This window comes from Lonchura striata, chromosome 7 (genome assembly GCF_046129695.1).
Source record: "Lonchura striata isolate bLonStr1 chromosome 7, bLonStr1.mat, whole genome shotgun sequence".
NCBI classification, from domain to species: Eukaryota; Metazoa; Chordata; class Aves; order Passeriformes; family Estrildidae; genus Lonchura; species Lonchura striata.
The window spans coordinates 1352879-1377336 of NC_134609.1; the positions used below are offsets into that span (position 1 = coordinate 1352879).

A 24458-nucleotide genomic window follows, 5' to 3' on the forward strand; every position below is an offset into this window, starting at 1 on the left:
CATGGGTGTCTGCACGTATTTTTCCCACAGCTGCTCTGCCCTGCTGCATAGCCTGTAATAGCACAAGTCCTGGGGACTTGAAATTGTTAATGCAGGGTGTAGTTGGGCTCTAGATTGTATGGGGAGATTGACATAACATGTTTGGTGCTGTGACGTTGTCCTGCAGCCGTCTGACACTAGTCCTAACTTCCTTTCAGGTGCTGACAGTTCAGGTCAGTGGCAGAGGGCCCCATTCTTGCGTGAGGTTTTTCCCATGATCAGGTCAGTCATTGTTTGCATTTGCAGGGGCAGTCTGAATGGTGACCATGTTACAGCAGTGTTCTTTGCCTTTATTTTTAGGAGGTCCCGGTAGTTAGCAGCAGTCAAGGTGCTGTGTGCCAAGTGAGCAGTGGACAGAAGGAGTTGTTCTGGCTCATGTCTCCATTTCTGGTGCAATTCTAAGCATCCACTCTTAGTTACTTTGTTTTATTTTAGTCAGTCATCTTGCAAGATATCTCTGGTCCGGATGTCGAAGGCCAGGTGGGTGCAAGCGTAAGGTCTGGGTGGGTGTGCTTTTCAGGGCAGGGGGATGTTGTTTTCACAGAATCTCAGTGTGGGTTTTTTTGCTTTGTTTTTTTTGCAGGTGCTGTCGCTGCCCTAGCTGTGTGAAGGAACAGAGGCGAGCGGGTGAGTTGGCATTTTGGCACGGTGACTCACAGGTGACCCTTATGCAGCAGCATGCTAAGTGTGTACCTTTTTGTTTTTCAGGTATCCTCCAGGCAGCCTGTGGAGTCAAATTGAGGCTTCAGGTGAGCTGGGGCAGCGGTGTGTCGGAGTTTCAGGGATTCCTCTTTTCGTGGGCACTAGTTGCATTTTCTGTTTTGTCTTAGGTACCCTGAGGAGGAGCGTAGCTGAAGTTTGGAAACGGCAGCACTGAAGCGGATGTACAGAACGTCTCGCCGTTCACATCCAACTGACATGGGATTCCATCCGGTTGTCTTGCAAAAGCTAAGTGCTGGGGCCAGTAGGTGGGAGATGGGGGAAAAACCTTCACTATCACAGGAGGCTATTTGATGTTAGCTTGGAGAAGAGGCCCATAGTGGGACGGGCCCCTCGGGAGGGAGAGGGTTTCTCCTCAGCCCCCCCAGAGTCTTCGCCGGGCAGGGCAGTTCCGATCCCTCTCCGCGTTCTCATGACTTTCGCATTGGTGGCCTTCTTTGGCTCTCGACATTGTCGTGGATCTTTTCACCATAGGAGCCCGCCTTCATGTCTGGAGCTATAGCTACAGTCACCCTGTAGTCATTTCTTCCTTCTCTAGGCCTACTGAGCTTCTTAGGCTTTCTCTTAAGTGCTTTGGCACTAACATCTTGAAAGGAGTTGCATGTCATCATCAAGTGCTACTGCCCTAGGGCTTTCTTTTCTTTGGCATCATCAGCCCATGGCTCATCTTGGGCGAGGAATCTTGGGTCCATAAGGTGAAATTGCCAGGCAGTTTCCACTTGTGTCTGTGTCACGTTGTCTGTGTCTGTGTCACGTTGTCTGTGTCTGTGTCACGTTGTCTGTGTCCGTGTCACGTTGTCTGTGTCTTAGGCCTTTGTTACATTTCCATGCTTTAGCAACATCATTTTGTGCCGTATCGGCCATATTTTGCTCACGTACCTTCCTGGATATCAATTATTCTGGCATCTTTACTTATTTACTTTTTGGGACCGGACGATGTACACAAGATGTTCTCATCCATCTTCATTCTCAGTTTTGGTAGCCCTTCTCTTGGACTTCCGTACGGATCTTATTAGCCCTTCATCACCTGACCACAGTAGTTCCGTAGCATCTGCCTTCTCAAAGGATATAGGGCTCAAAAATTAGTCTTCTGGAGAATTATATCAAGTCCTCACTTATCTTGTATCTCTGTCGGCTGACGTTGTATGCACTTATGTTGCACCTACCTGTGTCGGCTTCTATTGTATGTGCGTATGTTGCGCCTACCTATGTTGTCTTATATTGCTTGTGCTTATACTGTATGTACCTACGTTGCCTTATGTTGTTTGTGCTTATACTGTATGTACCTACGTTGCCTTATGTTGTTTGTGCTTACACTGTATGTACCTACGTTGGCTTATGTTATATGCACCTCTGTTGTGGCAATTATGATCGGAGCTGCCTTGCCCGGGCACGTAGTCACGCTCAGGTAGAGCAGTTATAAAGCTTTGCCGTTCATCTGTTCTCTACGGGGTTTGGGGTACAACCCTGATGGGCCCAGAGTTGGTATAGCTCCTAGCTCTCAGATAGTCAGTCACTGACCGCCTCCCCTTGTCTCGTAGGTCCCCGGGTCCCTACAGAATTTCCTGGAATCTACCATTTGACATGGAGGTCCTGCGGTCAGAAGAAGCGTTTAAGCATATTCTTCAGTGCAGCGTTTCACGTAAGGGTGGCAGCCAGCGTGTCAGCAGAAGAATGTGTGAGAGTGTGACTGTCTGTGTCTGTCTGTGAGAGTTTGCGTGTGCTTGTGTCTGCAGCTGTGTGTGTGTGTGTGTGGAGCAGTTCCAACCTTGTGTGTATGGCCTTTGCCTTTCAGGGGAGGTTTTCATCAGGCAGGAGGATTTTTTGGGAGTCTCCGGAGCGAGTTGCCGTGAATGTGAGTTTGTGCGTAAAGCGAAGGGGGCGTGCACGTCAGCGGAGCGTTTTGCGCCGTTTTTGTTCCGGGTGCGTCATAACAATAAAAGCGTTGTGGACTTTTCTGAAATGGAGACACGGTTATATTGTGTCAATATGTATTTGGCTTGTAATACATTATATTGTTCTGTCTTTGCAGTTGTTCCTGTCTATTGATGTATTTTGCTGTATGTAAATTGGACTTGTACTTGTGTGCCTAGGTATGATGTATTCTTTGTTTTATTTGTCTCTGTACTTGCATTTGTATACGTTGTTTCCCTGTGTATTGCTGAAGTTTAAATTAAGGGAATAAAGATTAATCAGCCCTAATAATGATGCCTCTTACCCTCTGTCCTGCCCACCATTCATCTCCTGTCTTTCTTTGGTGTGGTTGAGTCATATCATTCTCACCCTTTTTCTCCCTTTGCCTCTTACTTTCCTCTTTAGTCTATTCCTCACTTTATCCTTCCATGTGTAACTCTTTGTCTCTGGCTGTGTTTTCCTTTGTTTCCATTTCTAACACATCTCTATGTTTCTCTAACCCTATTTCCTTCTCACCCTGTCTATTTTCTTCCATTCCTCTACATGTATTTCCCCATGTCTCTTTGTCTCTTTCAATCTAGGTTTCACTATGTTTTCTTCTTTTTTTTCCTCTTTGTCAGCCTTTGTCTTTCTAACACTTGCTATCATTGTCTTTGTCTCTGACCCTTTTTCCTTTTCTGTCCAACTTCAACTTTTTTGTCTAACTCTCTATTTCTTTCTCTCTTGAACCCTACCTTGTGTTCAGTCTCTCCATTTGTTTTCCTGTAGGTTTTCAGCTCTATTTCTTCTTTTTCTTGTCTCTCTATTTCCTTTTCTCTTTCATTTCAAGTGCTTTCTTTTCTGTTTGTCTTTCACTCTTTTTCTCTTTACCCCTCCTTTCTTTTGCCTTTCTCTTTCCAATCTGATTTTTTTGGTTTTTCTTTTTATCTCTCTTTTATTTTTCTTGCTCTGTTTTCTTCTTACTCTCTTCTCTTCCTTTTCTTTTTCTCGCTCTTTCTTCTTGCTCTCCTCTCACTCTCTCCTCTTCTTCTTCTCACTCTCCTCTTCTTCTCACACTCTCCTCTTCTTCTCATTCTCTCGTCTTCCTCCTCTCTCCTTTTCTTCTTCTTGCTCTCTCCTCTTCTTCTCACACTGTCTTCATCTCTCTCCTTCTCACTTTCTCCTCTTCCTCCTCTTTCTTCTTGCTCTGACTCTCTCCTCTTCTTCTTACTCTCTCCTCTCCCTCTCCTCTTCTTCATCTCACTCTCTCCTCTTCTTCTCACACTCTCCTTTTCTTCATCTCACTCTCTCCTTCTCACTTGCTCCTCTTCCTCCTCTCTCCTCTTCTCACTTTCTCCTCTTCCTCCTCTCTTCTTCTTCCTCTCTCCTCTTCTTCTTCCTCTCTCCTCTTCTTCTTCCTCTCTCCTCTTCTCACGCTCTCTTCTCACGCTCTCTCCTCACACTCTCTTCTTCATCTCTCTCTCCTTTTCTCCTCACTCTCTCCTCTTCCTCCTCTCTCCTCTTCTTCCTCTCACTCTCTCCTCTTATTCTTCTCACCCTCTCCTCTTCTTCATCTCACTCTCTCCTTTTCTTCTCACTCTGTCCTCTTCCTCCTTTCTCCTCTTCTCCTCACTTTCTCCTCTTCTTCTCACTTTCTCCTCTTCCTCTCTCTTCTTCTTCCTCACTCTCTCCACTTCTCACACTCTTTTTCTTCTCACTCTCTCCTTTTCCTCTTCTCTCCTTTTCTTCTCACTCGCTCTTCTTCCTCCTCTCTCCTTTTCTCACTTTCTCCTCTTCCTCCTCTCTTCTTCTTCCTCCTCTCTTCTCTTCTTGTTCTCACTCTCTCCTCTTCTTCTCACTTTCTCCTCTTCCTCCTCTCTCCTCGTCTTCCTCCTCTCTCCTCGTCTTCTCACTCTCTTCTTCATCTCTCTCTCTCCTTTTCTCCTCTCTCCTCTTCCTCCTCTCTCCTCTTCTTCTCACTCTCCTCTCTCTCATCTTCATCTTCTCTCTCTCCTTTTCTTCCTCTCACTTACTCCTCTTCCTCCTCTCTTCCTCTTGTCACTCTCTCCTCTCTTCTCACACTCGCTTCATCTCTCTCTCCTTTTCTTCTCTCTTTCTCCTCTCTCCTCTTTCTCCTCTCTCCTTCTCACTCTCTCCTCTTCTCACTGTCCTCTTCTTCTCACACTCTCTTCTTCATCTCACTCTCTCCTTTCCTTCTCACTCTTTCCTCTTCCTCTTCTCTCCACCACTTCTTTGCACTTGCTGCTCTTCCTCCTCTCTCCTTCTCACTCGCTGCTCTTCCTCCTCTCTCCTATTCTTCTTCTTCTCTCTCCTCTTCCTCCTCTCCCTCTCCTCTTCTTCCTCTCACTTTCTCCTCTTCCTCCTCTCTCTTCTTCTTCCTCTCACTCTCTCCTCTTCATCTCACTCTCTCCTCTTCATCTCACTCTTTCCTTTTCTTCTCACTCTCTCCTTTTCCTCCTCTCTCCTCTTCTTCTCACTCTCTCTCTCCTCTTCCTCCTCTCTCTCCTCTTCTTCCTCTCACTTACTCCTCTTCCTCCTCTCTCTTCCTCTTGTCACTCTCTCCTTTCCTTCTCACACTCTCTTCTTCCTCTCACGCTTTCCTCTTCTTGCTCTCTCCTCTCCTTCTCACACTCTTCTTCATCTCTCTCCCTTTCTTCTCACTCCTCTTCCTCCTCTCTCCTCTTTTTCTTCTCACTCTCTCGTCTTCCTCCTCTCTCTTTTTCCTTTTCTCGCTCTCTCATCTTCCTCCTCTCTCCTTTTCTTCTTGTCTCTCCTCTTCTTATCACTCTCTCCTCTTCTTCTCACTCTCTCCTCCTCTTTCTCTCTTTTTTCCCCTTTCTGTACTTAGAATAAAAAAGCAGGAGTAGAAAATACCGTGCTCCGAGGAAGTAAAAAAAAGAAAACTTTAAAAATAAAAATTTCTACTCCCTGGGAGCATCAAAGTAAAAATAAAAATTTTTACTCCTTGGTAGCATCAAATTTTCTACTGCTGCGCCTGACATTTTTATATTTATATATATATGTATAGGGGGGGTAGGGGAGGGGTCTGTCTGGTAGCCACACCCCCACTCTGAATCCTCCATCTACCCTAACCCCTTCCCTGACCCACCCTCCACCCCCTCCCCCACACCCTGACCCCACCCCTAACCACGCCCCCAATGCTGACCCCCCTCCCCCAATGCTGACCCCACCCCCAACCCCCACCCCTGTCCTTACCCCCTCCCCTGGCCCCGCCCCCAGCCACACACCCTCCCCTGACTTCTATTAAGATATCCATTAGGATACGTATAAAAATCTGAAATAAAATATAATAGGAATAAATGTAAGAAATTATGAAAATATAATTTTCCATCAATATCCATTACAAATCCGAATGTGAATATAAATATGAAAAATAGAAAAATAAAGCGTATTGAAATGCAGCTTAAGAGTAAAGCTTTTTCCTTTCGGTTCCTATCGGGTCGCAGGCAGGCTTTTTGTTCCGTTCTTTCCCGCGCGGACGCTTTGGGGCGTTCGCTGCCGAGGCCGTGCCGGTGGGGACGGCGCGGTGCTGCCGCCGTGTGGGCATAGAGCGGTACTGCAGCCCGCCGCCCGCGGCCGCCATCTTGGGAGTGGCTTGGCGCGGACTCTCTTGAAAAGTGCTGCCGCCTTGTGGACACAGGGCGGTACTGCAGCCCGACCGCCCTCTTGGGAGTGGCTTGGCGCGGACTCGCTTGAAAAGTGCTACCGCCTCGTGGGCACAGGGCGGTACTGCAGCCCGACCGCCCTCTTGGGAGAGGCTTGGCGCGGACTCGCTTGAAAAGTGCTGCCGCCTTGTGGACACAGGGCGGTACTGCAGCCCAGCCGCCCTCTTGGGAGTGCCTTGGCGCGGACTCGCTTGAAACGTGCTGCTGCCTTGTGGACACAGGGCAGTACTGCGGCCCCGCCGCCCGCAGCTGCCCTCTTAGGAGTGGCTTGGCGCAGACTCGCTTGAAAAGTGCTGCCGCCTTGTGGACACAGGGCGGTACTGCAGCCCGACCGGCCTCTTGGGAGTGGCTTGGCGCGGACTCGCTTGAAAAGTGCTGCCGCCTTGTGGACACAGGGCGGTACTGCAGCCCCCTAGCCAGCGCCCGGCAAAATCACCGAGACGGGGCGAGGGGCGGCAGCGAGCGGCGAGCGGGGCGGTGTCTGTGAGTGAGGGGAGGGCTGGAGGCGGCTCCGCGGCGGCGCCGGATTAGGATGGTAGCGGCGAGGGAGGCTTTCTGTCCCGTTCCGGCCGCCGTCCGTACCGGAACGCTTTGTGCCTTTCTGTCCCTCGCCGGCCGCCGTCCCCCACGTGTCGCGAGCCCGGCGCCGCCGTGATGGCGGCGGGCGGTGGGACCGGGCTCGGGCGGCTCTGGAGGCGCTGCTGGAGGTGGGATTCGGGGCCCGGCGCGCTGAGGGCGGCGGCACCGGGGGACAGCGGGGGAGGGCGGGCGGGAGCAGCCTGAGTGGACCCGGCACCGGGAATGGGATTGGGGGGGGCGGGACACACGGACAGGCCCCGGAGCCCCCGGGACCCCCAAAACTCCACCGAGACCCCCAAAAAACCCCCCGGGACCCCTCAGAACCCTCTGGGACCCCCCAAAAATAACCGGGAGCCCCCCGTTCCCGCAGGGCGAAGGCGCTGGCGCTGACCGGGAACCGGGGAGTGGAGCCGGCCATGGACTAGTGAGGGGGGACCCCAAGAACACTCCCGGCACCCCCAAAAATACCCGGCGGGATCCCCCAAAAACAGCCCCGGGACCGCCAAAAACAGCCTCGGGAACCCAAAAATTCCCTTCAGGACCCCAAACCCCCCCCCAGGACCCCCAAAATTCCTCCCAAAACCCCCTGAAACCTCCAAACTTCTCCCCAGGACTCCAAAGCCCTCCCTGGGACGCCCAAAATTCTCTTTGGGACCCCAAAACTCCCCCTGGGACCTCCAAATTTCCCTTTAGGACCCCTGAAATTCCTCCTGGGACTCCCAAAACCCCCTGAGACCCCAAAAGTCCTCCTGGGATGCCCCAAAATCCTTCCAGAACCCCCCAGAACCCCCTCCAATTTTGGGTCCCCCCCCGATTCGGGGTTCCCCCCGGTTTTTGGGTCCCCAGGCTGGTGGCTCATGAGGACGACCCCGACTCGGACCCCGAACTCCCCCCGGGTTTGGGGGCGCCGCCCGCGGGCCTGGGGGGGGCCCCGGCAGCCGCCGGCCCCCGAGGACGAGACCCAGAAGTGAATTTTGGGGGTCGGGGGGAATTTGGGGGTTGGGGAGGAAAATTTGGGGTATGAGGAGCTCAGGGATATTTTGGGGTTCAGAGTGGTTAATTCGGGGTTTCAGGGTGTTTATGGGCAGGGTTTTCGGGTATTCTCGGGAGGGCTTTGGGGTATTCTTTGGTGGGTTTTAGGATATTTTTGGGTGGATTTTTTGGGGTATTTTTGGGAGGGTTTTGGGCTGGTTTTGGGGCATTTTATGGTGAGTTTTTTGGATATTTTTAGGAGGGTTTGGGTAGTTTTGGGTGGGTTTTTTGGGGGCATTTAGGACGATTTTGGGGTATTTTTGGGTGGGTTTTGGGCTGAAGGCGGCTCAGCAGCGGCGCTGGAGAAGGATGGCAGCGGCGAGGGGGGCCCGGCGGGGCCCTGCCTTTGCCAGCCCCTCCTGCCGCCCTCCTTGGAATGGTTTGGGGCAGTATGGGGTTATTGAGGTAGGAGTGATTATTTTGTTGTTGTTGATTTAATGTGGGTTTTTTTTATTTGGTTGGTTGTTGTTGTCGTTTGATGTATTTGGTTTGTAGAGCAGGAACTGTAGACAGAATCCTGCAGAAGTAATATGGAATTTGTCCTCCCAAAACCCGCCCGGCTTCCAACCACTTTCAGCACGTGGTCTTCCTTAGCAGCACATGGTTCCCCCACACTTGGGAGCCGGTGCACTCTACTTTTCTCTCCTCCTTTGCTGACAGATCCTGCTGAGGCTGAGGACAAAGCCCTACCCCTACACGGACAAGGCAGCAGACCTGGTTCGGGAAGCCAGCGTGCTCCAGGCTGCTCCAGGACTCTGATCAAACATCAGCATCCCCGTCTCTCACGTTGATGGTATGTGGTAACCCCTTAAGAACAGAATTCCACATTTTCTAACCCTAAGCAGCAAACTGGGGATGGATAACTCTAGAAATCCTGTCATGTAAGGACCTCCAGGATTCAGCCCTCCATGTGTCCTTGGTATCAGAGGTTGGAATTGCAGAGTTGCCACTTTACCCCCAGACGTAATTTTTGATGTGGTTGTGCCACTTTAACAGTATTTGAAATCTCTCTTCGTGTTCTTGCAGCAGCATTTTCGAACCACAATGGAAATCTAGCCCTTCTGCCGGGAGCGGTTCACAGATTCGTGGAATCCCAGAAGGGTTTGGATGGGAAGGCACCTTTTTTTAAAGCTCGTCCCGTTCCACCCCCTGCCATGGGCAGGGACACCTTCCACCATGCCAGGGTGCTCTAAGCCCTGTCCAGCCTGGCCTTGGACACTTCCAGGGATCCGGGGGCAGCCACAGCTCCGTGGGCAACCTGTGCTGAGGTGCCCTGAGGAAATGTGTGAGCCGGAGGGAGCCGGGGCCGGGCGGAGGGAGCCGAGCTGTGGGAATGGGCGAATGGAGGCGGGAGCGGGCGGGACTAGGCGAGCGTGGGCGAAAGCGGCCGAAAGGGGCCGAGGAGGCGAGCGGAGCCGAGCTTTGCCGAGTTCAGCCGAGGCGAGCCGAGCTTTGCCGAAGAGGCGAATGGAGGCGAATGCGGCCGGAAATAGCCGAGCGTGGCCGAAAGTAGCCGAAGCTGGCCGAGGAGGCGAGTCCAGCCGAACGGAGCCGAGCTCTGCCGAGCGCAGCAGCCCGGGCGGGGCTGAGCCGGGGCGGAGCCGGGGCGCCGGGAGGATCCCCTCCTGTCCCTCTCTCTCCCGCTCCATGCTCCTGCCCGTGTTCAGTTACCTCTCTTTCCCCCGTTTCCGTGTCCCCCCCAAACCCGGCTCCTTCCTGTCCTGTCCTGTCCCTGCCCCGCTGCTCCGTTCCATTCCCCCTCTCGGTGGTGTGAGATGGGATTTGAGCCCTTTCTGACACCCACGCGTGCTCTTTGTGTTGTCAAATCCCGCGTGTGAGCCAGAAGCTCTCCCTGCCTCTTTTGCAGGTGGATGTGCCATTCAAAGCCCTGGAGGCAGGGCTGAGCACCGGCGAGCCGCGCGTGGCTGCTCTGCACAGGGGGCGTGGCAGGAAACACTCGCTGAGTGCCGGAGGAGCGAACGGGAGCCTTGGCCCTGCCATCCTCTGGGATCTCCGGGGACACTGCAAGCACTGGCAAAGAGCCGAGAGCCATGGGAGCAGCGCTGAGCGAGGCTGTGTCCCAGCCAAGGAGTTCCTCCTGTGTCCCTTAAGAGGATACCCCAGGGCTGGTTTTCTGCATCAAGACTTCTGATCAGACCATCTGTAGACCTCTGGCTTAATGTAAATATTTATTTATATGTTTGTCTCTGACAGCAAAGCACGTATCTCCTGACTTCCCTGCTATTCAGTATCTGCTGAACTGGCTGTGCATTTTTCCTAAGCTAAGGAAAACCCTCCCTCTGATTCTGTAATTTCCAAAGGAGCAGCATTGAGTCACTTATGTTTTTCTTGTCTCCATAACTTGCTCAAGGACAGGAATGACTCAAGAACTGTATGTGGTGAATTGTTAGTTTGGCGGGGGGTTTTGCAAATTCAGGGCTAAAATGTGATGTAAGAAAAGGCTTTTATTGCAGCAATTAGATTTTTGCATCATGGCAGATTTTCAAGCCTCTAAGTAAATCACTTCATTCAGATTTAAACTCTCTTGAAATATGCTTGATATGTTTTGGGGTTTTTTTCATTGTTATGCTACTTTTCGTTTTGGTTTGATTTGGCTTTCTTTTTTGCCTGGCGTGGGAAAATTTTACAGCTCTCACTTTTTTCTTCTCCAGTTGAGTATAGTGTTACCTTCTTAATTCAAAAACCATTTGCTGTATGGAAAAAGCACCTTGCCTTTGTGAAGATTTGGCTTTCTTTTTTGCCTGGCGTGGGAAAATTTTACAGCTCTCACTTTTTTCTTCTCCAGTTGAGTATAGTGTTACCTTCTTAATTCAAAAACCATTTGCTGTATGGAAAAAGCACCTTGCCTTTGTGAAGGGCCAGGTGGGAACTGTTTTAATGGCCAGTGGCACAGCCCTGTAGCACACAATTCCCAGGAAGTGGGGAGCCCTCTGCCAGGCAGAGCCACCTGGCCAGGTTCCTGCGGGTGCTGCTGCTGTACCCGGCTGATGAGGTGAGAAGCAGCTTGGCTTTATTGCCAAAATAAAACTCACCCGTTTTCCTATGAATCCCAGCAAAGTGGTCCCAAAGGCTCTGTCACTCAGTCTCTGCTTCCATTGGTGTGGAGAGGCTGGATCCCAGTTATCACCCCAGCAGTGCCCCTGCCTCCCTTTTCCCCACTTTTCTGTTCCAGTCGTGCGAAATATTCAGGCTTTGTTTTCTTCCCCCTGCGGTTCACTGCAGATCCCAGAAAACCCACAGGAGGGAAGATCATTCCTTGTGCTTCCACCTCCAGGTGAGAGAGGAGATGGTCACATCCTAGGAGCCTGATTTTGGAATGTTTTATGGAATTGGCCCAGTGGCTTTTACTTCTGGGCTTCCTGGAGTCTGTCCGTGGCAGGTCCAGCCCGTGCTTCAACTGAGAGCCCTCAGTCCGCAGGGAAATGAACCTTTGGGGAAGTTCTTACAGCTCTGCTTAGTGCTTTATGAATGGTGATGATTTTCTGGAAGTAGGCTGTCCATTCTGACCCTTTTTCTTCCCTCTCCCTGCAGACTGTACCTGCGGAGAGGCTGAGGTGAGACCAGGATCTGTAAAATCCCTGACTCTCTGTGTTTTCCCGAGGCTGAAGCCGTGTTTGCTGTCAGTGACGACAGGGTGGGAGATGCTAAACACTGAAAACTTTGGGGTTTTTCCCCTGAACTCCCCAAGACTCTATGCAGCTGTGCCCTGTCTATCTCTTGAAAGAGTTTCTGGATTTACAAAGGTTTTTACATTCTGCAATATTTATCTATAACTCGATTAAAAAGAATCCTACTGTATCAATGTGGTGTTAATTACTTTGTTTGAGTCGGTTAATTAAAGCGAATTGTTGGTAAGGGGTTTGAGCATCCCTTAGTTGGAGCTGGCAGCTCTTCATTTAATTTTCTTCATTCTTTAATTTCTTTCAATTATTTCTTAAGCCATTACTGCAATTAGGATGCACGGTAAGGACAAGAGCATTTCTGCCCTGCTGGATTGGGAAATCCGAGCCCAATTCCTTGGAGAGATTGAGGGGATGGGGATCTGTGCCTCAAGCTGGGTTTTGACAGTGGAATTTGTTGAGGAAGGAAGAGGAGAGATCCACGAAGTGCTGAGATTGGTGAGGAAGGAGAGGAGAGATCCCCTGGGCAGTGCTCACCCCGAGAAAATCATCCTGGCTGAAGGGAACTGGAAGAAGCCAGGGGGCTGCGCCGGGGGCTGTGCCAGGGACCCCAAACCCTGGTCAGGGCGCTGGGCAGTGCCAGCTGCAGAGGAACGCTGCAGAGGGGCTGCGCTGGAGCCCCGCGCTTCCATGCAGAGATGCTGGCACTGCCGAGAGGCTCCGCTGCCAGAGCCGGGAGTTCTCCCGTTCTTTTCTGTCGTGCTGGGCACCTGGCAAGTCCTTCGAGCCCCGCAGGCTGCCAGTGCCAGCGGAGCAGCTGGAATCACAGACGGTCACACAGAAACCGGCTGGGAGAGCAAATGAGCTGTTCCATGTTGCTTTTCACAACGCGTTTTGGATTTATACCAGAATCTCTTCTCTCCCCTCAGACACGTACCCCTGACTTTTGAGTTTTCTCACAGAAATGTCTCGGCCTGCACCGGGAAAAAGAAAATTCCCTGGCACGGCGGGGAGCGGCGGGTTTGGGGGTGCTGGGGCGGCACGGGGGTCCCCGCGCCCCGGCCGGTCTCGGTCAGCCCCGGGAAATCGCCGCCGCCGCCGGCTCGGCCCCGGCGCCGCCCCGGTGCTCCGGCCCGAGAGAGACCCCGAGCCCGCCCGCCGGGGCAGAGGCGGCACCGCCGGGAGCCGAAGCGGCAGCCCCGGGCCCATCCGGCGGGCCGGGAGCGATGGCCCCGCCTCCATCCCGGGCGGCCGGAGCCTCAGGGGCGGGGCCGGGCCGGAGCCTCAGGGGCGGGGCCGGCGCTGGCTCAGGTGCGCGGGACCGCGGGGCACCTGCGTGGGGTGGGGCCGAGGTTATTTAAGTGCCGGGAATCGCTGCAGCCGCCATTTGCTCACTCGGAGCGCAGTGCGGGTGGTGGGTTCTGTGCGGGCTCCGCAGCTTCGCCCTTCTCTCCTTCCCCCCCTTTACTCTTCCTTCCTTCCTCCCCATTGCCCTTCTTTCCTGCCTTTTCCCGTTTCCCTCTCCCCAAAGCCGACTGCTTTCGCTCCCCGTTTGTGCCCCCTTCTACTCTTCCTTCCTTCTGCTCCTATTCCCCTTCTTTGTCTTCCTCCTTTTCCTTCTCGCCCCATTTCGGCCTCCCTCCCGTCCCACCATCTACCCTTCCTTCCTCTCTCTCATTTTCTGTTTTTCTCCCCTAAACCCACTCTCCTCCTCCCCCAAACGGACCCCCCCACTCGTCCCTCACCTGTCCCCTGCCCCGCTGCTCCGTTCCATTCCCTCTCTCTTCCTCCTCTGTCCCGTCCTCTTTCCCTGCCGGCCTTTCCTTCCCCGCCCGCTTTCCTCCGCAGCCCGACCTCCCTCCCCACTTCCGCATGCCCCGCTCTGCTCCCTGTTCTCGTTCCCCGTTCCCCTTTTCCTTCTTTCCTCGCAGCCGCGGGGCTCGGGGCGCCGCAGAATAAAGCCCAGAGGGCCGGAGCCGGCGCCCCCGCCCTCGCTGGGGTCCCCACACGGGGCCGGAGCCGCTCTGCGGGTCCCCCCATTGCAGTCTAATACACGGCCCGACCTGCCGGGGTGCGGCTTTCCCGACATCACACTGGGGGTCGGGCTGGGGGTCGGGAGGGGGTCCTGGGGGGAGGAGGGTGGGGAGGTAGGAAGGGCCCCCTCCGGAGGAGGGGGTCCCGGGGGGGGGGGGGCCAGGGTGGGCCCCTCCGGAGGAGGGGTCCGGGGGGGGGGGGGGGGGCGGGGTGGGAGGGGGGTGGGAATGGGTGGGTGGGTGGGGGGGGGGGGGTGGGTGGGGTGGGAGGGGGGGTGGGTGGGGGTGGTGGGGGGTGGGGGTGGGAGGGGGGGTGGGGGGGGGGTGGGTGGGGGGTGGGTGGGGGGGGGGGTGGGGGAGCAGAGGGGGTCGCGTCACTCTGCGCCGTGAACAGAAATAAAAAAAACACACGACCGGCCCCCCCGCCAGCCCCCCCACCCCACCCCACCCCACCCCCCCCACCCACCCCCCCCCACCCCCACCCCTCACCCCCCCCCCCCACCCCCCACTCTCCCCCCGGGTCCCGGTCCGGAGAAGGGGGTCCCGGAGAGGGTCGGGGCTGGAGGGGGGAAGGCCCCCCTCCACCCCGCCCCCCTCCCCGGACCCCCTCCTCCGGAGGGGGCCCACCTGGCCCCCCCCCCCCCCCGGGACCCCCTCCTCCGGAGGGGCCCTTCGTAACCCCCCACCTCCTCCCCCCAGGACCCCCTCCCGACCCCCAGCCCGACCCCCAGTGTGATGTCGGGAAAGCCGCACCCCGGCAGTGTCGGGCCGTGGTATTAGACTGCAATGGGGGGACCCGCAGAGCGGCTCCGGCCCCGTGTGGGGACCCCAGCGAGGGCTGGGGGCGCCGGCTCCGGCCCTCTGGGCGCTTTATTCTGCGGCGCCCCGAGCCCCGCGGCTGCGAGGAAAGAGGGAAAAGGGGAACGGGGAACGAGAACAGGGGAGCAGAGCGGCAGTCGAGGGGAAGGGGACGACGACAGGGGGCCGGTGGGGAGAGGTCGGGGTGTGCAGGGCAGGTGGGGAGGGCCGGGTGAAGGAAAAGAAAGATTGAAGGCAGCTTTGGGGAAGGAGGCGGAATGTGTGGAGGGGGAAAAGTATCACGGAAAGGCGGCAGGAGGAACCGGGAGAGCGTGGGGGGGAGCAGGGGGAGGGGGGACGGGGAGCCCGGCTGGGGAGGGAAGGAACAGGGACAGGATGGAGGGACAGGGTAGTGTAGGGGTGAGTAGCGGAATAGAGAGGGAGGACAAGAAAAGGGGTGTAGGGGGGCCCGCCCGGGAGGGAGGGAGGGGAGGGCTAGGGGGGAGAGGGAGGGGGGGGGGTTTGGGGGGGGGGAGGGTGTAGGGGGTGGGGGAGGGGAGGAAAGGAGGGCAGATAGGAGAGGTATAGAGAAAAAGAAATACAAAAGAAAAGAAACGCGCAAGAAAAGCAAAAGAAACAGAGATATAGAGCCCGACCGGTCGCAACCTCCCGCTCCGAGCGCCCAGCACCAAATGGCTCCGCCGCGCTCGCCCCGCGGTTTAAATAGCCGCGGCCCCGCCCCGCGCAGGCGCGCTGGGGCCCCGCGCACCTGTGCGCGCACCTGTGCTGGCCCCGCCCCCGGCCCCGCCCCCCGCCCGTAAATGGCGGCGGCTCCGCGCCCGCCCCGTGTTCTGTGTGGATGCTCGGGCGGACTGCGGCGGGACCGGCGCTCGGAGCTCCGTGCGGGGATCGGATCGGGGCAGCTCCCGGCCTGCGCGGCGTCCGAGGCGCTCAGCTGAGATCGGGATCGGGATTTGGGTCCTGGGCCCGCCGGTGTCTGCTGGGGGAGCCGGGCAGAGCCGCTCCTTCCTCGGCGGGCAGGGAGGGGGTGCCGGGGCCGGCGGATCAAGGCGGGATCGGGGCTGGGATCCGGACCGACAGCGCCGCGGCCGGGAGGAGCCGCTCCGGGACGGGCGCCGCCGCTCCAGCTGCGGCCGGCCCGGGGCTCGGGTCCCGCCTGGGCTCGGGTCCCGTTCTCGCTGTGGCCGCGGGGAGCCGGGGCTGCGTCGGGGCCGGGACCCCATCGGCACCGCCGCTCCCGCAGCGCCGCCTCCGGCCCCGCGGGCGGACACGGAGCCGCCCCGCAGCCCCCGCGGGATGCCGAGCCCCCCCGCCCCGGTAGCCCCGTGGCCACCGCGCTCCCCTGCGAGCAGCAGCGCCCGCCTCCCCCGACCCGTGTCCGCATCCCCGGGGGAGCCCCGCCGGACGAGCGGGGCTGCGGCGCCGCGGCCGGGAGCGGCCGCTCCGCCGGGGCCGCTGCTCCCGCTCCGGCTGTGCCCGGTGCGGGGCTGGAGGCGCCGGAGCCCCCGAAGGGCAGAGAGCACCTCCTGTCCTTGGCTCTGCAGGGCGGGAGCTGCCGTGCCCTGCCCGTGGCTCGCAGCGTGCCGAACGCACGTCCCGGCACGGGCACCGGCGCACGGGACAGCGCTGGCACGGACACGGCTGAAGGGCTGCCCGCGGCTCCTCGGCCAGGGGCTGCTCCCCACAGGCACGCAGGGATGCTTCAGCCCGGACAGACGACAGCGACAGCCCACAGGGACCCCAGGGAACGGCTGGCATTACCTGGGAATGGAGGTACGGGCCGTTTGCAGAGGGGCTCTGACAGCAATCCCTGTTGCCGACCTCCCCGAGCTCCCACACAGCTGCCAGGTATGTTCCAGCCACCCCAAATCTCCTCCCTCTTTTCCAGCCTGAGGCCATCATTCACCAGCAGCATTTCAGCCAAGGCAATCTTCCTTCACGGGTACTAAATGCCAAGCAAGAGCCTCGGAGATGCCTTGAAATCAGAGGTTTGAGTGCGATGATGTTCGGAGATTTCCAGGGAGCCAGCTGGAGGTGCAGAAGGGATGGAAAACTCTCACAGGTGGGTCCCACTGGAGGTGTGCTGCAGGCAGGGATGTGCATCCCTTTCCTGAGGAAAAAGGACATGCCGAGGCTCTGAAAGGAGCTGAGCTTCTGCAGGAGAGATGTTCTGCCTCAGCACAGGCTGGGAGCGCATCCAGCCACCGCCTTGTCGTGCTTTAAAACATCAACTGGAGCCTGAGCTCCGGGTGGGGAGGGAGCTGAGAGCAGGAGGGGCAGGAGCAGGGATGGGAGATGAGGCTGCTGGAATGTCACCTGGAGCAGCTGAACATGTTCTGTCCCTGCAGGAGCCAAAGCAGATCCCTCCTGGCCGGGCTGGATGGGAGATGAGGCTGCTGGAATGTCATTGGAGCAGCCAGGAGCCAAAGCAAATCCCTCCTGGCCGGGCTGGATGGGAGATGAGGCTGCTGGAATGTCACCTGGAGCAGCCAGGAGCCAAAGCAGATCCCTCCTGGCCGGGCTGGATGGGAGATGAGGCTGCTGGAATGTCACCTGGAGCAGCCAGGAGCCAAAGCAGATCCCTCCTGGCCGGGCTGGATGGGAGATGAGGCTGTTGGAATGTCACCTGGAGCAGCCAGGAGCCAAAGCAAATCCCTCCTGGCCGGGCTGGATGGGAGATGAGGCTGCTGGAATGTCACCTGGAGCAGCCAGGAGCCAAAGCAGATCCCTCCTGGCCGGGCTGGATGGGAGATGAGGCTGCTGGAATGTCATTGGAGCAGCCAGGAGCCAAAGCAGATCCCTCCTGGCCGGGCTGGATGGGAGATGAGGCTGTTGGAATGTCACCTGGAGCAGCCAGGAGCCAAAGCAGATCCCTCCTGGCCGGGGTGGAGGGCAGCTGCTGGATCTGCTGTGGGGGAAAACTCCCTGCCCCTGCCAGGAGCGCTGGCTCTGCTCTTCCTCCAGCTCCTGAGCAGTGTCAGGGCCACCGTGAGGGAGTTCAAACCCAAAAAATCCCCACAGCCCACGGAGTGAATGATCCCAGCAGAGAAACGCAGCATTGAAATAAAAATCTTACAGCTCTGTCAAAAAGGCTGTGACATCACTGCAACGGGATTGCCAGGAACCTTCTGGTTTGCTCTTGGATTGCTCTTGGTTCTCTTTTGTGTATTTTTAGTCCCTCAGTGGACAGCTTGTAGAATTTATTCTGAGACTTAGAGGTTGAGCAGGGTTGGCTCAGGATTGACCTTCACCTCTGGTGCCGCTTTGCGCAAACACAACGTGGCCGGGCTGGGTGAACTCGTGACCTCAGCTTTCCCCTCCAAAATGTCCCTCACTTATTTCCCTGGGGTGAGCTGGGATTTTGGCCCAGACTGTCACTCCTCACCTCCCCGTGCCCGCGCGGTGTCCGTTGTGTTCCCCACGGTGCCCTGGGGACACCGGCGGGTCCCTTTGCCTTTCTCCTGCCCCTTTCCAGCCCGAGGCTCCTCTGCCCTCGTCCCACACAGCACAGGGGCACCGAAGGGGAAAGGCTCCAGAAAACATTTCTGCGATTCCTCAGCAATTCTTTCAATTCCCCGGGGAGAGGAGCGTGAACTCACAGCCACCGAGGCCTGACGGGTTCCTGCAGCGAGAGCTCGGCGCGTGTCCGCAGAGGTGAGTGCGGCACCCGAAAGGAAAAAGCGCGGGAGACAAACGTGATTTCTTTTGCTTCAAAGTTATTGCAAGTTCTTAAAGCCCGACCAACTTTTGCTCTTGCTTTTGGTCGGGTGGAGCAGGAGCAGTGGGCAGAGGTGGTGCCATTGATGCGGACGTGCCCGATGCTTTCTGGGGCAGAAAAGGGAGATTAAGCTCGCCTTACATCAAGCAGCTATTTAAAAAGATTTATAGCTCTTTAAACGTAGTGCCCTTTAATTACCATAATGTTTCTTCCATGATTTTAACTAATTCTCAGTGTATTTTATAAAACTTAAAATAACACCTCCTCCCCATAAAACAGACTCATCAAGCATTAGACAAAAATTCCTTGTGCCAGTCTCAGGCTTCCACATCTAACAGGAGACCCTCCCCGTAAGCAAACAAAAAAATCAAAATAACATACCAAAACTAGTCCTTGCTAACATTAAAAATACAGCTCGACTGTATCCAAAAAACCCCCGATTTTATTTCTTCCAAATGCCAAATACTCTTCAAATTCTAAATCAAAAACTCTTAAAAAACAAAAACCATTTGTCCAAGCCCACAAAAAATATAAAACAATCCAATCGATATCCTACATTTAACAAAACCCACTACACAAATTAGTACCATTTGAAATGTAACATAAATAAAAATCTATGACTAAGAAACATATCTCCCAATAAATAAAACCACTCTGTAAAGATATAAGTAATAATCTCAACTCAACAAGCTAAAATTTCTCCAAAACCAAAAGACTTAAAAAACCTTCAATACTTATAAATAATAACATTCAATATGTTAAGTGTTAATAAAATCAAACAAACTTAAATGTCAATGCATTTAAATAAATACATTAAGTTTCTTTTTATCTATTAAAATTAAGTTTATTATTCCTTACTATCAAAATTCATTCAGTCTAAATTTAAATGTTATGTAATATAACTTACCCTAAATTTTATTAAAAATCACTTCTCTAAACTATACAGTATATGGTTAATTTTATTTAAAAAAAAATGAAACTACTCAAATTACAACAACTAAAAGAAAACACTAACAAACACCTATTCAGAAGTTAAAAAAATATAGTGTATTATGTCATCAATTTCATCAAAAATTCTGTTCTTCATTACAATCTCTACTCTTTTTATCTTTTATAAGTAACACCAAAAAATAGCAATTACTATTCATATCATGCTATTTAAGAATTTTACTCTATTTCCTTAATATATATTTTTAAAGTTATCCTAACTTCTTCAAACACTTACTACTAATATACTAATTATATAATAATTTTTATAATAAGCAATATTTATTAAATATTATTATAATATTTACAACCAACTTTCATATACTTTATTATCTCTTTATATAATGATCTAAAAAACACATAAAATTTCTAATTCCTACTTTTTTATTCTCTACTTATACAGCTCTTAAAACAAGTTAACCCTCTAACTAATCTCTACACTAACTCTATAATTTAACCTAATGTTATCTCACAGTTTTAAATATTTTTCAAGACTAAAAAAAAATATATTTCATTAAAAACCTCCTCCAAACTGTTAATCTTATCACTTTCCTCAGTTATTATTACAAAATCACTTTAATATAAAACCCGACTACAACATGAATTTCTATTTCTAAGTTTCACACTAAGTAATCGCTCTCTCATACATTTTCTCCACCTTCACACTCTCAATATCCAAATCCAAACTCACAATCCTGTCCATAACCACTTTCAAATCTTTAAAAAAAAGTTTACTATACTCAAATCTATTCTAAAAACACTTCTAAAAAATCCAATTATTAAATAATGTAATTCATCTTTAATCCTAACATTTTTACTCTTAACTACTATTTTTAGAAACATTATATAAAAATACATTAAGTAACATTCACCAATTAAAATTTAAACTAGAACCTAACCCTAACTCTACCTAAATAAAATAATTAACAAGAAACCTAAATATTTTCTACGTCAAAAATAAAATTCAAATAATTTTAACTTAACAATTTAACTTTATTGGTATAACAAATAAACTTATTTTTATTTTAAACTTAAAAAATCATTATCCACACATAATTATTTAACTTGCTACTAATTTAACATTTATCAACTGTTAAAAACTCTAAAATAACGTACCATCTTTTAATACTTAGTAATGATATAATTTCACCTATGTTACTAATTATAGATGTTATCTAAGTAATTCCTAATTATTGTCAATTTCTTCTTTACTACGTACATTATTTTATTCTTATATTTCTTCATGCTTATAACTGAAAAATTATAACAACCTATACCATTATCTTGCCAGTCTCTATACAATTTTATAAAACAAAACTTAACAATACTTATTTCTCATGTCAAAACATAAAGTTTACTTATATCTCAACAAGTACAAAAACCCAAGTCAATTTCAATAAGGAACATAAAACCAGATCACACAAAAAACACACTCGCCACTCCACAAATAAAACACCAATGTAAATACAAAGATACACTACACCTGACGTCTTGTACTGCACCCACCAAAATATAGAAACTTTAGGTTTCTTTATAAATATAAAAATCAATATTATAAACATCTTATTTAATAACTTACAAAGTATAAAATTCTATCAAATATTATACTTCTACTCTATTTACTTTATTTACTTTTAATTATATCACTTTACCAATTAACCAACCTAAAACAAACATTTAAGTAACTTTAACTAAAGTTTCAAGTTTAAATACTTTGTATTTATCTAGCGCTTCTCAAAAAAATCCATTCTTTACCTACTTACTTAATATACCAATAAAAAACATTACAAGTAATCCATATAATTAAAAAGCCCTTACATTATTAGCTCTTAATAGAAAAATAGTTACCAATTTAAAACAAAAAAGTCATTTATCCATCAATAGTAATCAAAATATAAAAGTAATTTTAAGCCTTGAAACTTAAAAATGGTAGGATCACATTTTATACCACCTATTACTTCAAGAACACTAAAATAATTAAATCAATTGAAATATCTAAATAAACGATCTAATTCTACATCTCTTACACTAAATACCTTTCTAACAAATATAAAAATATTAAATACGCAGTTTTACAAAAAACCAACAATAAATTTTCTTTTATTAACACACAAACATAAATATAAAAATTTAATAAAATTTATAAATGTATCTAATCACATAAAATCTACTTATAAAAGTGTACAACTTTAAGAAATATCAAAAATAAGAATAACTAATATAACAATAAATAAAATTTAACACCATAATTTTAAAATCTTATAACAAAATTATACATTTAAATTATATTATTATAATAATAATAATAATAACGATAACACCTTCTTTATGTTAATATATGCAACAAATGCTTAACAAAATCCATTATTAATTTTATTTTTTTTAAATACAGAGGGAGAGGGGAGACGTGGGAACGGGAAAACCAGAAACTCCCACGGACACTGAAAGATTTGATCTGCAGCCTCGGGAGAAGCTGGGATTGATGTGCAAGTACAAGACGCGGGCATTAAGCAGGAAAAGAATGAAATAAAAGACAATCCCTTCTGTTTCTGTGGCTGTCAGTGAGAGCCTGCCCCGGCTGAGCGAGAGAGAAACCGCGTGGGCACGATGGGGAAGGGCTGGCAGGGCAGGGCTGGGGCTGTGTGGGCTGAACGGAGAGTTTGCACCTTCTGACAGGAGGCGCTGAGCAAAAGTCCCCTCGGTGCAGCGGAGCCGAGCGAAGGCGCTGGGCTGGAAAAGCCAAATAAAGGCCGGGGTCAGAAATTCCGGCTGCCTCGGAACAAAGAGCCGTGAGCGCTCCTGAGCCCCGGCAGCTGCTCGCTCTGTGAACCCCCACGCGCCGGGGCTGGGTTTGCCTGAGCCCCGAGTGCCCCCGGCCCAAGAGCAGCCCCGGCCCTTCCCTGCTGAGCGCGCAGCGATCGCAAAGGAAAAAAGGAAACTCTGGCCGGCAGGGCTCTCTCTGCGTGGGTTAGGGCAGGGCCCTGCGGGGAGCAGGGCGCTCCAGCACGGACAGCCCGGATCCAGAGCAGCTCCAGGGCTGAGCAGCGGGCTGGGGACAGCTGGGGACAGCCGTGAGCAGAGCCCGTCAGCCTCCCTCCGGGGCTGGGACTGCCTTGAGCACACAGCTCCTGCCAGGTGTGGCACCTACAGACCTCAGACTCCTCGCCACAAACGAGTTCTGATCTCGCTCTCGGGGTGACCTGCACCTCCTCCCCAGAAACCGCAGGAATTAGAATTTCGGGCCGCTTTTACAAACTTTACGTCAGCTTTGCAAATGCAAATCCCAGCGGGTCCCTGCTTCCCAGAGCGCCGGTCCTCAGCCATCTCCACTTCCCTGGAAAACTGCTCCAGCCCCAGGCTGTACCAAGGTGAGCACAAGTCTGGACCGCTGCACTCGGAGCGAGATCCAGCTACAAATGGAATTCCAGAAACGGCCTCCAAAATGTTCCATAATCACACCTTTAAAATGGCTCCACAGGGCAACGGCTCCCGTGCCAGAGCGGCACCTGCACGAGTCCTTGTGCCAGCCCTGGCGCCCTGAAAAACACAAGAAACCAACATCACACAGGCCTTGTTTGCAGAATTCCTGATCCAAGCCCTCACCTGTCCTGCCCAGCACCGAGGGAAATCTGACACGGTATTCATAGGTAACCTTTGCTGAGAGCGGCCATCACCCCGGTCCTCCAGCCTGGGCAAGGTTTTGCAGTGAATGGACCCAACTTCTAACCCTGGACCTAAATTTCTGTCAGCTTTTGTTAGAAAGATACTGGAGAGTAAATCCTACAACAGATTTAAAACGTTGCGCAAGGAATAACCGGCCCAGACAAAACCAAACCACCCCCATCTCTGCTCCACCCCATTTCTCCCAATTTTGGGAGAAATACTGATAGAGTTTGTAAAGACTCCCCTTCCCTGCTGCACCGTCCTTCACTGCACGTCCCTGTTGAGAGAGAAATGGAACTGGAAACAAGTTTTAAAGGATGAGTTTGTAAATAAGACTAGATACTTTAGAGAAATAGAACTATGAAAGATGCATTCTAATAAGATTCATGAGGGGTAATTTCAGATGATTGGTTTTAAGGCATAGTGTAGCAAAAGCTAATAGGCCAAGAAACGCTTATAATGTATTGTAATTAGGAAATAGTTGGCTTCTGATTGCGGTGGCATGAATTATAACATCTGTATTGTCTCACCCTTCACGTGAGACTGAAAATGAAATAAAAGTTTTTAAAAACACTTCTCAGTTGCCTTATTTCTGGGTCAGAAAAGGGCATAATCTGATAAACTGGTGCGTTGTGCGAGGAAGATTTATCTCTCTCAATGTCCTATTCCATGGCATTTCTAAGTCAGCTTTTCTTATCTCAAATTTTCCATTCAGATACATACTATGTAAACCTCCTGTCAAACTCTGACAATTTTCTGCAAGTCCATTTCCCACAGCAGAACTGCTCCCTGCCCAGCACAGGAGCTGCGAGTGCTGTTGCAGGGCACAATGCCTGAAGGAACACCGGAGCTGTGACATTAAAACCAGCAAAAGCAATTACTAAGTAAAAGAGATCCTCACCTGCTCCAAGAACTGAACCTCTGTGGCTCATCCTCACGGGGTGAACCTGCTCCAGGGAGGACTCTCCACGCAGCCCCCGAGACCTGGGGTCAGACGCTGCCCTACCAGCAGAAGAACAAGGGGTTAGTGAAGCTTTTTGGACACATTCTGGCCTCAGAGTGGTCTGACAAAACATCCGTCAACGTGGATCTTTAATAAAGGCAGCTGGTACCTATGCTTGCAACAGACTTCCGTGTGTTATTTCCTCGGTCTCTGTTTTAATACATTTTGATATTAAAAGTGTTTAAACAAGATTTAACCTGAGCTCTGCACCCTGCCGTGCTCCAAGCCCTGAGGAAGAGCTGGACATCCTCACGCTCGCCCAAGCTGAGGCAGCTCTCACGTAGGGACAGAGCTGCTGCAGCATTTAACAACACTTAGAAATCACCCCTGCCTTGAGGGCGTCCAGAGCTGGGAGAAAGCCCTTCCCACCACCCTCTTGGATTTCCCTCCCTGCCCCTGGCTTTGCTTCCAGCTTGGGAAGGTTTGTCCTGGGGCCATTTCAGCAGCACGAAGGGCTTTTCCAACCTCAGGGGTTCCACGGGAGCCCAGTGACTGACCCAGCTGCGCACCCAGGCACACAGATCGATTATCCTGCCGTGAGCCAGAGCACTCCAGGGCATCCTTGGAACAGCTGCGGAGAGCGGGAAAAAGACACAGCTGCAGCACCGATCCCGCTCCCTGCTT

General features: G+C 51.7%; 3 long non-coding RNA genes across 5 annotated transcripts; all 3 read left to right on the forward strand.

The window, feature by feature from the left end:
- Window positions 1-2081: 2081 nt before the first annotated feature.
- On the forward strand, window positions 2082-9022 carry LOC110468457 (uncharacterized). Of its 3 annotated transcripts, none has more exons than XR_013340244.1 (3): window positions 2082-2401; window positions 8631-8763; window positions 8997-9022. It is a non-coding gene; the product is annotated as an uncharacterized LOC110468457 (long non-coding RNA). The 3 variants fall into 3 exon arrangements; XR_013340245.1 differs by lacking the exon at window positions 2082-2401 and adding an exon at window positions 6997-7066; XR_013340246.1 differs by lacking the exon at window positions 2082-2401 and adding an exon at window positions 7790-7905.
- Window positions 9023-9319: 297 nt separating this feature from the next.
- Window positions 9320-11789, forward strand: LOC144246593 (uncharacterized). Its single transcript, XR_013340247.1, has 2 exons — window positions 9320-10151; window positions 11523-11789. It is a non-coding gene; the product is annotated as an uncharacterized LOC144246593 (long non-coding RNA).
- Window positions 11790-17702: 5913 nt separating this feature from the next.
- On the forward strand, window positions 17703-23404 carry LOC144246594 (uncharacterized). Its single transcript, XR_013340248.1, has 2 exons — window positions 17703-18117; window positions 21561-23404. It is a non-coding gene; the product is annotated as an uncharacterized LOC144246594 (long non-coding RNA).
- The last annotated feature ends 1054 nt before the right edge of the window (window positions 23405-24458 follow it).